Genomic DNA, 18501 nt, shown 5'->3' on the forward strand with positions numbered 1-18501 from the left:
TCCCTCTATTTGTTTTACATTTCTTTACTGTTTAACTTTCACTTTCTGAGTGTTTTTAATAAGGTTCTTACACATTTTATTACACTAATAAAAGGCCGGGCAGTCTTTATCCTTCAAGCTCGGGTCCTCTACAAGGGCTTGAGAGTCTTGTGCAGTATCTTAGCTGCGCTCTTCTGGACAGATCTCAGATGTTGTTCCTGGGATCTGCGTCACTCGTCTAGCTTGGGAGTCACTGCATGGACTGCTCTGATTACTACAGGGACCACTGTTCACCCTCCACATCTTCTCGAGCTCTTCTCTGAGGCCTTGGTACTTAAAGGCAGACCTTCACAGTTTAAACGATCTGTAATTGAAACTAGACCATTTAAAGCTGCTGTCCACCTCGTCCTCATGCATTTAGTCAGACAATAACAAACACTAGGTGTCTGTGACAGATTTTGAGATAAAATACATTTTATCATCCATTACATGGTCACATGAGGTCACATGATATTTTAAATCTTTATACAATGCTTTATATATGTTGACAATAAACCAAAAACTTGTATGAACTATAATTTTTAGGTTAGGTTTTTTTTGTTGATCCTGGTCCTATAAATCATTACCTCAGTTTTGAGTGTCTTGGCAAAGGCAGTAAACACTTATGTGCATGTTATGTTTTTGTTTTGTATTTTTAATAATAAATCCATTTTGGAATAAGAATGTAGCAGAGAGCTTCATTTCCAAAACCAAAACTTCAAGCAAAACGTTAAGGATTTGGTTCAAGCTGTGATTGGGGTTATGTCATATCATAATATTAATGATGTTTCAATAAGGAGAGTATTGAGATTATCAGCGTGGGAAAGTGGTAGTGATGTAAAGAATAAAAAAGCAGCCTAACAATGACTAATGACACTTTCCACTGATTCCTTTGCTTCCTTACCTGAGTGAGTCCTGAAGTGCATTTCTAGACTTCCTTTAAATTCTTTCATGCAGACCTCACACTGATGCACAGCAGCTTTCTGCAGTCTTTATTAATGCAGACAAAAAAAGAAAACAACACTTGCCAAAGTTACAGGCTGATCTGGAAAGAGATGCAGAGAGAAGCAGGTGACAACAACAACACCACTACACTAGAGAACAAGCCCGTGGTTTGAAAAACACACTTCTGCCAGACTTTCTCCCCCAGATGATCACTTCTGTAGTGGACTGTCAGGTGATCATGGCGTCTGAATCACTCCTCACACTGCTGTGCTTTCTCACCTGTAATGGAAAAATAAATACTGATTGTGGTGGAACTGGACCTAAACGGCTAAAGAATGGCTGGAGACAGATGTTGTCCAGTGTAGCGAGTGATTTATTCACCATTTTGTGACCAAACCATATTTACAAAAAATAAATAAGAAACTCAACTCCAGAGTTAACTCAGTTCAAATATAAATAACTGAACTTAAATCAACAGAAATTAAGGTTAACCTGCACACAGCTACACTGACCTGGTTCTTTCCCTGAACACCTGTGTTCATCTGCTTAAATAGTCCACTCACCCCTGGACTATTCCATTCAGTAGGTAGGAGGAACATACTCAAACCTTTACTGCTACTCTTTACTAGCAATAAAATCTCTGCAGTGTAATCAAAACATATTGCACCAATAAATCAATTTCTGTATAAACACACTCTAAAATCAGCTTTATTAAATTACAAAGATTCTCCCCCTTCTTCACCTGGTCTCTTCCTGTGACCTCAGATTAACCCTTAGATAAAAAGGGTTAATATAACATAACATCTTGGTTTAAATCAATTCTGACAAGTTTGTTAAGTTAACATGTTATTTATTTCAGCAGTGATATTCTGTAGTTTTACTTGTTCATGTTGTGGCTTTGTCTCCACACACAGTCACATGGTACAGTGTAAAACACTTAAAATCAGTGTGACAAAGTGGATGAGAACACCACTTGTCCATATTCTTAGTTAACATTCTTTGTCTCCAATAGGCAAACATCTACTATCCCGGGTTTGTTTATGTTTTGTACTTTTACAGGTTATATAACATAACATCTTGGTTTAAATTAATTCTGACAAGTTTGTTCAGTTAACATGTTATTTATTTCAACTGTTAAGTGGTTTAGTTTGAACTCACCTTACCTACCTGTGTTCCAGGAACAAAAGGAAGAAAATGTAGTTTTACTTCCTGTATTTATAGCTTCCTGGTTAACACCTGGATGCACAACCTACCAATACCTACACTCTTCCACGAGTGGGGTCAAAAATGACCCCAAATAAAATCAATGCGTTTTTGCAATAAACTGGGTTGTTATGAGTCAAAATCTTTAAAATGAAGAGTATAGAATATTTTCATATTCCAAGTATTCCTCATTAAACATGTTTGTGACATGAGGCCATTTGCATTTTATTTATTTCATTAATTTTAAGTAATTTCAGTTTTTCTCTCGCTACCTGACTCTTTCACAAAATCAGTGAGTTTTGCAATAAACTAAAGACATTTCTCTCAGTTTGGTTAAGATGATACACTTTGTTCAAACAAAAGAGTAATTTAATCTTTGACATGTAAATTCTTTCCTTTCCTTCACATTTTAGCACTTAACCATCAATCAGGCCAATCAGGTGTCAAAACATGTTTGTGTGTCCCTATGTGGAGGACGAACAGAGAACATTCAACAGGTCCAGAGACCATAACCCTGTCCACGTATATATACACACACAAACATCTTATCTCCTCTCACTGTGTGCAGCTGTCCCAAAGCAGCAATCAGTGGCTTTGTGATCTTTGTTTCTTGGACCCAACTGGCACCTCTTTCTCTTCTGCTGGCTCTGTGTGCTTCTTTCCTGTTGCCAGATCGGAGCACTTTTTGTCACTCCACACCTTCCCATTGCTTCAGTGATGTAGGTTGGTAGGGTTGGGGTACCTTCCAGTCGACTGTTCATGTGAGGTGTCACAAGCTCCTTTGAGAGCTCTGTGAGGAAGTGTCGTTGTCCATCGGTGTCGCCCGTGTAAAATTCAGGGTGCTGAGCCCTGAAAAATGAATAGGCATTCAGACCGGTGACATCAATCATGTTGTACCAAAGCACCGTGGGCCACCTTTGCGTCTGGCGTTTGCAGGTGTAGTTGCAGGTGTAGTTGCAGGTGTAGTTGCCAACCATCTGGTCCATAGTATCTACTCCTCCTTTGGTCTGGTTGTAGAAGAGAACTGCTTCTGGTTTTTGCTTTGGGCTGTTTTCATCCACCATCTTGCTGTGGTTCATTGTGCTGAGCAGCAGAACAGCCGTTCCCTTTTTTCTCACATAGCTGATCATGGTAAGTAAGTAAGTAAAGTAAGTAAAATTTTATTTATATAGCACATTTCTAGATAGAAATCACAAAGTGCTTTACAAGATATAACAGATTATAAAAAGAAAAAAAAAAAAAACAAGATACAAACAAAGTTAGCAAAAAGCAATTTTAAAAAGATGTGTTTTTAGCTGTTTTTTAAAAGTAATCAATGAATCAGCGGATCGTAAGTCCTGAGGAAGGGAATTCCACAGTCTGGCGGCCACAGTAGCAAAAGCTCTATCACCCCTAGTTTTCAGTCTCTTATACTGAGTGACAAGTAGGCCCTGACTACTCGACCTCAGAGACCTACTAGGGGCATAGGGCTGTAAAAGTTCAATAATATATGGTGGTGCTTGTTGTTGAAGAGCCTTAAAAGTTAAAACCAAAATCTTAAAATGGACTCTAAATTCGACAGGAAGCCAATGTAACTGCATAAGCAACGGTGTTATATGTGAAAATTTTGAAGCTTTCGTCAAAAGTCTTGCTGCAGCATTCTGAACGATCTGCAGACGCTCCAAAGAACCTTTGTTTAAACAAGTAAACAGGGAATTGCAATAGTCCAATCGTGATGAGATAAAAGCATGAATAACAATCTCCAGTTCGGTATAGGATATTATAGAGCTCAATTTAGAAATATTTCTTAAATGATAAAAGCAAGACCGAACAAGAGATTTAACATGACTATCTAACGTAAGAGCAGGATCAAGGATAATCCCTAAGTTCCTGACAGATGGTTTTACAAACGTTGAAAGAGGACCAAGAGCATTTATTATACTGGGTATATGTCTATCTGGGGCACATAAGAGGACTTCGGTTTTATTTTCATTTAGTTGGAGGAAGTTTTCAGCCATCCAGCCTTTAATGGTTTCCAAGCACACATTTAAAAGCCACAGCTTAGAAGCCTCTTCCGGTTTAAAAGATATATAGAGTTGGATATCGTCCGCATAACAATGGTAACAAATATCCTCAAAAGGGCTCAAAATGTGCTGGAGAGGGAGTAAATAAACTAGAAACAATAAAGGCCCCAGCACAGAGCCTTGTGGCACACCAAAAGACAAGGACGCAGAAGATGATCTATACTTAGAAACTGCCACAGAAGAATATCGTTCAGAGAGATAAGAGGAGAACCATTTCAATGCAGTCCCAGAGACACCAACCCAGTATTTCAGCCTGTTAAGTAAAATATAGTGGTCAACAGTATCAAAGACCGACGTAAGATCCAACATTAAGAGAACAGAACATTTACCTGCATCGCTTTGTAACAAAATGTCATTAGAAACTCTAAGAAGGGCTGTTTCAGTGGAATGAACTTTACGAAAGCCAGATTGAAATTTGTCGAAAATACTATATTTATCTAAAACTGCTGTAAGCTGCTTAGCCACGATCTTCTCTAGAATCTTAGCAATTAACGGAATTTTTGAGATCGGTCTATAATTGCTAGTGAGAGATGGGTCCAGCATAGGCTTTTTTAACAAGGGATGTATAACAGCAGTTTTAAAATAGGCAGGGACTATGCCCGAGGCCAAGGAGGTATTAATTATAGTAAGAATACAGGGACCAGTAGAGTAAAAGACATTTTTGAATAATGATGCAGGTAAGAAATCAAGAGAGCAAGAGGATAATTTTGTTGCACTAACTATTTTTCCCAGCTCTGGTAGTGAAACAGGTGAAAAACCTTCTAAAACAACAGGCCGAGCTGGAGTGGGAACTGACAGCGCAGACGCTGAAAAAGACAAGTTTTTCCTTATGTTACTAATTTTTTCTAAAAAGAAAGCAAGAAAAGTTTCACAATCTTCAACAGAAGAAATAATGGCAGCAGGTGGAGCAGGAGTAATAATATTAGTAATAGTATCAAATAAAACTTTAGGATTACCTCTGCTCTTTGCAACCAAGTGAGAAAAGTAAGCAGCCCTCGCAACTCTAATAGCATTGTTAAAGGAGGCTAAAAGATCCTTTAAATAAAGGAGATGAACATTTAAGTGGGTTTTCCTCCATAACCGCTCAGCTTTACGACAATTACGTTTTATAAGACGAATGTTGTCATTTAACCAGGGTACAGACTTGGAAACAGGCACAGGTCTCATTTTAATCGGACAGATTTCATCTAAGATCGAAAGACAATGATAATTGAATAGATCTATAGAAAAATCAACATCGTTTTGTGGGGATAATGTTAAATTAAAAGCATCAGAGAACTTCTGTGCTGAGGAGGAGTTTAAGGTGCGGGAAATAACTGTCCGATGAACAGGAGACATAGGCTCATAAAAAGACATATTAAAAAAGACACAATAATGGTCAGAAATAAAAATGTCCTTTGAACAAATATAATCAATATTCAGACCCAAAGAAAAAACAAGGTCCAGTGTATGGCCTTTGTTATGTGTGGGGCCAGATACATGTTGGATAAAATGAAAAGAGTCCATGATGCTGGTAAAACCCTTAGCAAAGAGGTCGGACTGATCCTCAACATGTATATTAAAATCTCCCACAAGAAGCAATTTAGACAACCTCATAGTAGAGGACAAAAAATCACTAAACTCAGCTAAAAACGAGCTGTTTGGGCCAGGAGGGCGATAAACCAACGCACAGTAAAAAGGATCCTTCTTTCCGATTTTGATAAGCTGCAGTTCAAAAGACAGAAAGTGTCCAACTTTCACTGAACGGCAGTTAAACCGGCTCCGAAATGCCACCGCGAGGCCTCCTCCATGACCAGATCCTCGAGGCTGGCAAATGACAGAGAAGCCATTTGGGCACATTTCAATAGTAGACGAATAATCCAAACCCCGTTGCCAGGTCTCAGTCAAGAACAGGAAGTCCAGATTTTTAGAAACAATAAAATCGTTAAGCACAAACGATTTATTCGTCAAAGATCGGGCATTAAAGAGCGCCATAGACAGCGGGGTGAAAACATTGTTGTTGGAAGAAGCTCGAGTTTCTCGAATTAAAGGGCGTAAATTCTCAGGATCAGAGCCTTCACGTTCATATATTCCACTCACCGAGGGGATGAAAGGCCAGTCGGCAGGAGAGTCTGGATAAACCCTTCTGAGACAACACGGCCTCGGAGAGCCGGGCCCCCTATATCCAAGTAGGGCCTTGGGAGACAGATTTCTCTCCGTATAGCTGTCGTCAAAGGAGCTTGCAAAGAAAAGCGTCTGGACTTCTTTAAGTTACTTGAAGACGTTTCACCTCTCATCCGAGAAGCTTCTTCAGTTCTAAGGTCAAATGGTGGAGAGTCCCAGATATAAACCTAGTGGGAGTATCCCCCCACAGAGGGACAAAAGGACCCCCTGATGATCCTCTAATCGCCTGAGCCAAGGTGTGAAACTGGGTGTGGGTCCCAATCAGCCAGAGTTTCGGGTGTGTTCATTGTGAAACCTGGCCCCACCTTATCATGCGAATTCCTGAGGTCAGATGGCCCAGGATGTGAGTGGGCATTAAGGCGTCTGGGAAGGGATCTCAAAACTGGATTATAGATGGCAGAGAGTTGGTGTCGTAAACCCCCACCTCTGTTCAAAGATGGTCGCTCACAGTGGACATAGATGGCTTCTTTCACTCCTCTTTCAAACCATCTGTCCTCTCTGTCCAAAATGTGAACATTGGCATCCTCGAAAGAGTGTCCTTTATCCTTAAGATGCAGATGGACTGCTGAGTCTTGTCCTGTGGAGGTGGCTCTTCTGTGTTGTGCCATGCGCTTGTGAAGTGGCTGTTTGGTCTCTCCAATGTAGAGGTCTGGGCATTCCTCGCTGCACTGTACAGCATACACCACATTGTTAAGTCTGTGTTTTGGCGTTTTGTCTTTCGGGTGAACCAGTTTTTGTCTGAGCGTGTTGCTGGGTCTGAAATGCACCGGGATGTCATGCTTGGAGAAAACTCTCCTAAGTTTTTCTGATACACCGGCTACATAGGGGATGACAATGTTGTTGCGTCTGTCCTTCTTATCCTCCCTCGCTGGTGTCTGGTCTTCTTTTCTGTGCCTCTTTGCTGACTTTAAGAACGCCCATTTAGGATAGCCGCACGTTTTGAGTGCTTCCTTTACATGTGTGTGTTCCTTCTTTTTTCTTTTTTTTTTTTTTCTTTTTTCCTTCAGGCTGCTGCCCCCGCCGGGTCGCGGGGGCAGCAGCCTAAGCAGAGAAGCCCAGACCTCCCTCTCCCCAGCCACCTCCTCTAGATTGTCCGAGGGAATACCAAGGCATTCCCAGGCCAGCCGACAGATATAATCTCTCCAGCGTGTCCTGGGTCTGCCCCGGGGCCTCCTCCTGCTGGGACATGCCTGGAACACCTCACCCAGGAGGCGCCCAGGAGGCATCCTTGTCAGATGCCCGAACAACCTCAACTGGCTCTTTTCGATGTGGAGGAGCAGCAGCTCTACTCAGAGCCCCTCGCGGATGGCTGAACTCCTCATCCTATCTCTCAGGGAGAGGCCAGCCACCCTTCAGAGGAAGCTCATTTCCGCCGCTTGTATCCCCGATCTCGTTCTACTACCCACAGCTCGTGGCCATAGGTGAGAGTAGGGACGTAGATCAACCGATAAATTGAGAGCTTCGCTTTTACGCTCAGCTCTCTCTTCACCACGATGGACCGGTGCAGCGACCGCATCACTGCGGCCGCAGCACCAATCCGTCTGACGATCTCTCGCTCCCTTCTCCCATCACTCGTGAACAAGACCCCAAGATACTTGAACTCCTACACTTGGGGCAGGAACTCATCCCCGACCCGGAGTGAGCACTCCACCCTTTTCTGGCTGAGAACCATGTTCTCAGATTTGGAGTTGCTGATCCTAATTCCTGCCGCTTCACACTCGGCTGCGAACCGTTCCAGTGCAAACTGGAGGCCTTCACCCGATGAAGCCAACAGGACCACATCATCCGCGAAAAGCAGAGATGAGATTCTGAGGCCACCTAAGTAAAAGCCCTCCGCCACTTGGCTGTGCCTACAAATCCTGTCCATAAAAGTTATGAACAGAATCGGTGACAAAGGGCAGCCCTGGCAAAGCCCATCACCCACGGGAAACGAGTCTGACTTATTACCAACTATGCGAACCAAGCTCTTGCAACGGTTGTGTAGGGATCGAATGGCCCATAGCAATGGGCCAGACAACGCGTACTCCCGCAGCACCTCCATGTCTCAATGAAATATATGCAGCATGTACCATATAACTAATGAGTTATCTGTTCTCATCAAGTAGAGGAACTACTGGACATCAGGGAGGTACAGCTGGCAGCAGGACTCATTTATAAGTCAAAGAAGTTTATAAAGTGATTTCACTAGCAGGGACCACATCCTTGGTAACGATGGGCAATGGGGGATAAGGAAGTGTGAATAGTGCTGCGGTTTGGGGAAGGCCTTGAAGGGGACTGGCGACGGCTCTCGGACCGGGCAGATCCCCATGTACTAACGAGAAATAAATGGAGGAAAGGAAGAGAGGACAGGAAAAGAGGATAAGAGAGGAAAGAAAAGGGGGGGCAGGGGGGGGGGCATGAAAATGAGAACAGCAGGTAATGGAGAAGGGGGGTTTTATAGCCTGAGGCCGGAGGGGGCATGAAGGAGGAGTGGTCCCGCTCCTGAAATTCAGATGATATCTCCAGTCTAACTGATCTGTTGTCTGTATATGTACATTATCTGCTCTGAATCCTGCAGGATCTTCTAGCACCTCTGACTCAAATAACAGAGACAGTAGACCCATGCTGGTGAATAGTAAGTTGCTTTTCCACTTAATCAGCATATACATCAAATTCAGTTTATATATTTAATTTAGTTTTTTGAATGACAACAAGCAGCTGTATTGGAATAAGAAGCCAGCGTTAATGAATGAATGAATGAATAAAACTTGTTGATCACTGCAATAATGATTCATGTGGGTAAGTTGTACAGGAATTCAAAGATTATGAAAACTAAACAGCTGAGTACACAATGATCATTTTGTTACACTCACTTTCTTTTATTTTAGTTCAGTCGTGTGGAGCCCGCCCATACATTGAAAATGCTGTAATTGTGGAAGAAGGTCCAATGCATTTGAAATACCAGTGCAATCGTTATTACAAACTAGCTGGTCCAGAAGCTGTGAGTTGTTACAGTGATGCTCACTGGTCCAAACTACCCACCTGTGAAGGTATCAAAAAAATCATTTTCACTCCAAAAGTTTATTAAAAATGTTCTTAAAATTCTTTTTATGTTTGGTTTTTACTTGTTGTTGGTTTGCAGAAGCGTTCTGTGTGGTGGATCCTGCTAGATATGCTCGTTATGGTCTTGTAAAAACTTCATCTGAATACATGCGGGAAGGAGAGACGAAGCCTTTCCCTTGTACAACAAAAGACTATTATATCAATGTTCGGTGCACTAATAGAAGAATATTTCTGAGCACATGTAAGTATATAAACGATCTCTTTATATTGTAACTTGTTTTTCTTTCAGTTTCTTTTTTCCTGTAACAGCTAACATACATGAAACTTCATTCTCCAGGATCTAATTAACACATCATTTCAAGAAGAATAGTGAAAGAAAACAAGTAAATAAACATTTCCCACACAGGAACATAATGAAATAGAAACCTAACATCGCTGATTTGTGAAAGGCTGCAGCTGATGTTTGCCTATAGAGTCGTCTCCAACTTCCAACAGCCAAACTCATGTCATGTCAGAGACATTATTAGACAAATATTGAGATAAATATAGAGATATAGGTATAAATACAAACATAAATATATATATAAATATAAAATATGTGTGCAAATATATGCTATGGTGTACAAAAGTAACAGTGCAGTTAGGTGTGTTTAATCCTGTTCTGCATGTGTGGATCTGACTCAAGTGGATGAATTAAAGAGTCTGATAGCAGCAGGAAGGAACAACCTCCTGTAACGTTCCCCTCAGACAGTGAAGTTGAAGAAATCTGTTCCTGAAACTGCTCTTCAGATTGTGCAGTGTGTTATGGAGGGAGTGGGAGTCATTGTCTATGATTGCAAGAAGTCTTGACAGCAAATGATAATATGGAATAAAAGTAAAACATGAAGAATAAAAGCAGTCTGGCTCTTTAAGAACAGAGAGGATTTTCCTCTGTGGGTTTATCTTTGAATGCAGTGAATCCGTCCTCACTAATAAAGTTTACTGGATCTGAGCTTCTAACTGACAAACTCACTTTGTTGCTTTTGTCTCAATATGTTTAGGTTGTCCAACAGCTGACATTTTTTATGTAAGTGTAATTCTTTGATTTACTTTTCAAATATATACATTTCAAAGAAGTATATTAAATTGTGAATAACATTTACACGGCAGTTTGAAAAATATTTTTTTATTTGTAATTTGATCAGGAAGTGTGCAGAGTATTCAGAGAACCCAACTGACAACACGACCTTTCTGAAACACTTCAACCAGAACCTGCAGAGCAACAACAAAACATGTTTCTTTTCTTTGTACAGTTTTGGGGCTGATTGCTCTTTAAACACCAAACTGTCCATAAATGTTTTGAACTTTGAATGCACTCAATACATGATGTGCACACTGAATCCGTAAATTGTTGACGGCTGGCTGAGGTTTGAATTCAATGTTTCATCATCAGAGACGTCTTTGTTTTGCTTTGTCTGCTAAAAGAGTGGAGCTGCGGGGGGTCTGTACATACTTAGAACATCTACAAATGACTGTATAAATACTGAAACTAGTCTTTTAGGCAGTTTTCGAGTAGAGGCTTGGGTTGTGAGTTCTACACAATGAACACTTTCATAGATGCTGCAATGTCAAATTCTTCATGTGTGTACATGCACAGACCACATGTGCATACTGTTGTGCACATAAACTCACAGATGTATATGACAACTCAGGTTTGTGGCGTCAAATTTGTTATTCTAATTTTAAAAATGTAATACATATACATTCAATACAGTTTTTAATAGACACCTTTCAGAACACAGCCTGTGCCTGATTCTCATACCTGCATTCGTTTAGTCATAATGTTGAAATTGTGAGGAAAAAAGCAGATGAGCAAATCTGTAGCTGCCACCTGTCCTCTAGGCTTCACCTCCGCAAAACCTGTGTCTCTGAACTGGATCTCAACAGTGTTTGTGGTCTCATAAGCTCTCCTGTGAATTTTAGTTTGCATACTAGTTTGCATGCTTGGGATATATTATGCTAAATATATACAGGCTTTTCCACAATAGATATAAAAGTAAAAGTTAGTAAACCTCTATTAAAGTCTGTTGTTTCTTAGATTCAGCAATGAAACTGAATTTAAAACAAAACATAGATGACATTCTGTCACCTCGGCAAACACCATGATCTCACTGCCTAAAGTCATTCAGTAACTCTTATTGGATAGTGTTTATTAACATCTTTCACTAAATATCAAAGTTTTCTACCTGCCCTAGTTTAAATTATAAAAGAAATTATTATGCATGAGAATCTCTAGAATGTTGAATACTTTTCCACTAAACAGTCATCTTCTACTTTGGTTAGGGTTTTTAACAACCATTTATTAAACTTATATTTTGCTTTTGTTTTATTTTTTACTGCAATTTCTGTAGAGTAGCTTTTATAGTGTTAAATCAGTATATGCTACAAAAAAAAAGCCTTTCCTTTACAGTAGGTTTGTAGGCATTTTATTTTGAATTGCTCCAATCATGGCACTTCAAAGGAACAGCCGTGATGTCAGAGTGAACATTCTACTGGAAAAATCCTTAAATAGGAGAGAAACTCAACCAACTTTAGTGGATCTCGGATGGCAGAAACACACAACAACCTGGTTGTTAAAACAAAGATAAGGCAGACGCAGAGAAACGCAGACGCAAACGCTGAACCATCGACAATGGCAGAAGCACAAACGAAAATGGTCATTGCACCGAAAACAACAATCCTGCAAGGACCAAAAAATGAGCTCGAAAAACCCGGAAAACCAAATACTGAAAAATCTCCCGTGGCACAAGCTCAAACAGAATCGGTCAAGAAAACAAAGAAAGCAAAAAAGCAAAAACAGCAAAGAGTGGCTGAAGAGCCAAGAAGACCGTTTACTCGGGCAACATCAGTCCAACATCAGTCCAATCCCAGATTTGGCCCCATCAGGGCGCAGTCCAGTATAATCCATGGGACGAGATTGCTGCTCTCAAACAGCAACTGCAAGCCTCCCAAAACTATCAGAACGACATTTATTGGCAAATGCTTGGTGCTAACAAGAGGGCCTCTTATCACCAGTTTCAGCAGAGCAAACTTCATGCACAAATGTACAACAACAACAGAAATCATGAGGAAACAATTAAAGACCTCATAGAGCAGCTGGAAGAGGCTTCTAGAAATAAGCCCGATAACAAGAGTGAAACAGAGGCTCTCACAAATGACAATCAAGCAATTGTCAAACTGGATGAGGTGATGCTATCCCTGCAGGAACAAATCAGCCACCCTACCACAGAGCAGTGTGTGGAGTCTGCCACTCCAACCGCAGGCACTTCACACCCCGACTCTGTAGGCCTAAAGTCCTCTAAGGAGGCTGAATTGGAGGTCCAATGTAGGAATCGACGAGAGCAGATAGAGATGCTCCAGAAACAGCTGAAAGAGCAGGCAATTAAACATAGCCAGGAGAAGGAGTCACTCAAGACAGAAATCAGTGACCTGAAATCCCAGCTGCTTTCCAACAAGGCCCTTCATGATTTGAAGGTAGAGTCTCTTGACCAAGAGCTGAAAGAAGCCAGAGCTTCCTACCTTAAAGTCACAAAGAAGCAAAAAGAACAAAATTCTGCCGATGCAAATAAAATGCAAAGATCCGAGCCTCTGAAAGAAAATGGCACTGGAGGACAGGAGAAGATAGAGAAAGAGGACTCGCTACCATCGACTGCAATGTCTCTGCAGGAGACTCTGAAAGAAGAAGACACCCGACGACAAGAAAAGATAGAAAAAGAGGACTCGACTGCATTGTGCGTCCAGGAATCTTTGCAAAGGCTACGAGATAAACAGAAAATGCTTACTGCCAAGGTGGCTGAACTCGAAACCGAAGTTAAGAGCCTGCCAGAGATACCGCAAATTAAGAAGAAGAAGAAGAAGAAGAAGTGGAACTGGCTGCTTCGGCTTTTCACCTAATTTGGTCTCAACATCGTGTCCTAAAATTCATATTTATATTTGGGGCTTTTTTAACACCAACCACTTATAAGCCCACTGGCATCAATTTTAGGACAAATATGTAAATGGATGGAACTGAAGAAAAAAACATGTCTTCCTCCACCTCTGTTCCATCTTAATTTTCACCTCTCCTCTGTTCTCTCCCATCTCCGTCCCTTTAACTCCTGACACCTTCCCCATCTCTCTCTCCCCCCCCCATCTCCCTCTCTCTCTCTTTTTTCACCCTCACCCCCCAACCAGTCCCGACAGTTGACTGCTCCCTCTAGAGCCTGGTTCTGTCACAGGTTTCTTCCTTTTAAAGGGAGTTTTTCCTATCCACTGTCGCCAAGTGCTTGCTCAGAGGGGATTGTTGGGGTTTTCTCTCCTCTATTTCCTCCTTTCTATCCCTTTTTTACCTCTTTTTTCCCCTTCTACCTTTCTTTTACCCTTTTCTTTACAACCCCCACCATTTCCTCCATCATCTCCCTAACTTGTGTTCACTTTTGAACAGACAGGTTAGGGAGGTGGGGTGGAACAATAAACACAATTGGCTACATTTTACATGTGACTGATCGATGTCTTCATTCAAGAATAAGTTGTCTTAAGTATAAATACAAGAAATGGGTGATAGCTGCATGTGTGTTTGTATGTGTGCATAATATGAATACTTTACTTGTTAGATCCAAATCCCAGAAGCAATTAAATAAAACAAGAAGACAAACAAAACCAAAACAAAAATACAAAGAAAAATCAGAGAGCTGTTTTATTTCTTTATAACATTTGTATTAATAAGATATTCTTTTGTGTGTGTTTATAACGCTGAACTGGTAACCAAATTTTCATTTTTTTTTTGGGGGGGGGGTGCGCGCACGTGTGTTTTAATTTATTTTCATACTTATGTTGACCCTGTCTGTGTTTACTTTATGGTAAAATGGAAAAACACACACACAAAAAAGAAGAAGACGATTTTTGAAACGAATTAAAACGTACAGCTCTGCTACCACTTCCAACATAAATGAAGACAGAAAACTAAACAGCAGTGGCGTTTGCAGGGTTACTGAAGTTGGACTACCTGGTATATAATGTTGTGCTACGTGATTGCTAGCGACACAGCTATGTTAGCATAACATTAGCACAGTGAAGCTGGAGGATGAACACCAACTTTTTTTCCACTCGATAAAAGTTAACGTGAGGGATTCTGGTGGTCAGGGACAAATGCAATCGCATAGCAGGATGCTATACATGTCATGATCCTGGGTCTTTTGACCCAGCGTTTTAAGTTTGAGTTCATTTTGTTCATTAGGTTATCTAAGTTCATTTGGTTATTAGACTCCTTGTGTTTTCTTCCCCTGTATTTAAGTTTCCCCTCACCCTTCGTGTTTCATGCTGCGTGTCTTATGTTATCAAGTTTGTATTATCATGTCTGTCTCATGTTTCCTGTTTTATTTTGAAGGAGTCGTGTGTTCTTTGTTCATTGTATTTAGTTTCACTTCCCTTGTCCCCTCATTAGGCTCATGTCAGTCAGCTGTTCCTCCATGTGTTCCCACTTCCCCTAATCACCTCCTGTGTATTTAAGTCCTCTGTTTTCAGTGTGTGATTGTCAGGTCGTCTGTTGTCCACGCCATGTTTCCCATGCTTCTAAGTGCCTTGTCTAGGTTTTTCTTATTGTTTGTTTAGATTTCCCAGTTTAGGTTTGTGTTAATTTTGCTTCAGTTTGCCTTGCCCTTTGTTTGTACCTTTTTTACCAGCCATATTAAACGGCTCGCTTTTTGTCAACATTCAAGTTTTGTTCCCTGTTCCTTGGAGTCTGCATTTTGGGTCCTTTTTTTCAATTCATACAGTCTGCCCTCGCCAGATTGTGACAGAAAAATAAAACAGGAAACATGAGACAGACATGATAATACAAACTTGATAACATAAGACACGCAGCATGAAACACAAAGGGTGAGGGGAAACTTAAATACAGGGGAAGAAAACACAAGGAGTCTAATAACCAAATGAACTTAGATAACCTAATGAACAAAATAAACTCAAACTTAAAACGCTGGGTCAAAAGGCCCAGGATCATGACAATACAGGGGCCAAACTTCAGTCAGGAGAACAACTGAGATTATTCATCCACAATACAAGGTTAGTAATTAATATACTGCAACAATATGGGAACAGAACAGCTGCGAGAGAATTCAACATTAATGAATCAATGTTACGGAAGTGGAGGAAGCGCAGTTTTTGGCTTTCCCCATATTTCAAAAGTGCTTCATCTCTTTGCTATGACTGTCACCATAATTTGCAGACGATAATAGTTTTAGCCGCCGCCATGCTTTCGACCAAAACAGGCACAGCTTGATGACATCATCAACATGCGCTATCGCAATAGCGCAATATAGTCAAAATTAGTGATGGGATTTCCGGCTCTTTTTAGAGAACCAGCTCTTTCGGTTCGACTCACTAAAAAGAGCCGGCTCTTTCGGCTCCGAACTGGCTCTTCAGGTTGTTTTGTTGCTTTAATTAATTTATTATTAACAATAATGTAAAATTATGCACAAAAGGAAGTACTAATGTAAAAAAAAGTGTTTTTATTTATATATGTTTATATATAAATATATGCGGTGGCCCCTAGAGACAAAACACATACAAACTCCAAAAAGCACATACAAACTCCAAAACACTAGCATGAACTGAACTTCCAAAACAGAGCTACCTAGATCACTTAAATTACACAATTGAAAGCATGAAAGCATATGTGTATTGTTTGTGTATTTATACACAACCATTCATATATAGTCAAATAATAAAAAAAAAGAAATGTTCATTTACCTGTTACTACCACACACCAAATTCGGTCGTTGGTACTTGCTGGCTTGTGTAGCCACTAGATAACAAAAGCTCAACACTGGGCCTAGCATCCTGCAGCACTTCTGTTGTCTTTTGTACGTGTTTTGAGTTTTTATGTGCTTCTGAGTTTTTACGTGTTTTGCAGTTTGTACGTGCTTCGGATTTTGTACGTGTTTTGGAGTTTGTACGCGTTTTTACGTGTTTTGGAGTTTTAACGTGTTTTTACGTGTTTTGGAGTTTGTACGTGCTTCAGGGTTTGTACGTGCTTCAGAGTTCGTACGTGATTTGAAGTTTGTATGTGCTTTGTCTGTAGGGGCCACCGTAAATATACTTTTATTTATTCACTCCACATAAAATGTAATAAATAAATCACATAATACAAAAATCAACTATTCCCAGTTCAACTTTGAACTATTTAAATTTTCAGCTTTTTCCTTTTTACAAATTTAAAGTGAAACAACACAAAACACTGCAAACCACAACACAATTAAATATAAATTATAATATGAAAACAAAAAGAACATGCATATTCTCTGTCATATGGACCTGCATGAATAAACTTTCTGAATCCTTTATCATCTGCAACTGAAAATAGTTGTGGATGATTGCTATACCTTTCTAATGTGACGTTGTTGTCCCTGGCTCTTTCTCTGTCTCTCCCTCCTGCTCTGTTCCTGTGCTACTGAGTGTAACTACCGCCCCTCCCCCCTCTTCCCAGCGTAAAGCACAAGGCTCGCATGCTGAGTGAAGCGGGAAAAAAGTGCGAGAGAGAGAGGGTGAGAGAAAGAAAAATAAAACAACAACCCACGGCTCGCGATAAGGAGCCGGCTCGCGTCGTTCACGTCAAAGACCCATCTCTAAGAGCCATTTCGTTCGCGACCGACCCATCACTAGTCAAAATCTCTATCGTTGGCCAAATTTATATCGTTTCTATCGTATATCGTTTATATTGCCCACCCCTACACTCATTGTGTAATTAGGATTGGCTTATGTGACAGTACATCACTCTAAGCGCCAGGCACAAAATGCGAGGCTTACATGTATCTAAATCCAGATTTTATACCGAAATTTTGTTAACCATAATGAAAATATATACTCTTTAGCATAAATTAACCACCGGATGTAAAATAACATATACAAACGAAAAAAATCGGAATCACATTTAGTGTTTTAATTCAGTGTCGCAATCATTCTATGACTGAGTAGTTTATAAATCCAGCAGTTAGCAGCACTAACTTCAGCTGCTTCAATTCATTGACATTTGCAAGCAATCCTTGATACGCAACATTTCAGTCAGGTTAAGGTCTGGACTTCCATTCTGTAGATTTGCTGCTGTGCTTGGGGTCATTATCCTGTTGCATGGTCTAACTTAGGAGAAGCTTTAGCTGTCAGACAGACGGCCTCACGTTTGACTCTAGAAAACTTTGGCATACAGAGGAGTTCGTCAACTGCAAGGTGCCTCTCTCTTGTGGCTGCAGAACAAGCCCAAATCACCACCCTTAAATCAGCATGCTCTACATTTGGGTTGAAATATTTGGGCTGTGTTTGATTTTTGCTGAAGGTACTACTGTGCATTATGGCCAAACCTCCACTTTGGTCTCATCTGTTAAAAAGACGTTTCTCCAGACGTCTCCTTCAAGGGCCCAATCACTTGTGTGTGTGTCCGTCCCCAGCTACTCAAGCAGTTGGTTTAGTTCAGCTCTGGTTTCTAGCAGTCGTCACAACATGTCAAAAGTACTGTTCCAATGAGTGGTACAATCCCAGAACAGTTTTGCAACACCTTTTGATCATCTCTTACAGCATGTACCAGTTTTCTTGCTTTAGTTATGACTGAATTAGCAGTTGGGTGTTTCATAGCATCGTTCATTGTGAGTTGGAGTGTGCGCCAGGCACGGCTTTCTGTGGAACTTGCTGTTCATCCCATCTTCTTGCAGCTCAAGGTATTAAAAAAAAGAAAAACAGTTAACATTTAAAGATTATAACATTATGAATGTAGAAGCAACAGTCTAAAAATGTTGTTCTATTTCCACTTGAGGTACTTATTTCATTAAATAAAAACTACTTCTTAAACTATGGTCATTAGCTCCAGTTTATTCCAGATTATGCTGCAGGTATCTTAAGTAAGCGGACCTGTAAGCGGCAGAGGAGAGCAGCTTGATGACATAAGCAGCTGATAAAGATCTGTGATCTATTCATAGTCCACCAAAGTAATTAAGTAATAAATAAAAAAAAGGAAAAATTTGAAAATTCATGCCTTTTCAATATTGAGTATATAGAAACT

This window comes from Perissodus microlepis, chromosome 18, assembly GCF_051167445.1.
Source record: "Perissodus microlepis isolate ML-2025 ecotype Zambia chromosome 18, ASM5116744v1, whole genome shotgun sequence".
Lineage (NCBI taxonomy): Eukaryota > Metazoa > Chordata > Actinopteri > Cichliformes > Cichlidae > Perissodus > Perissodus microlepis.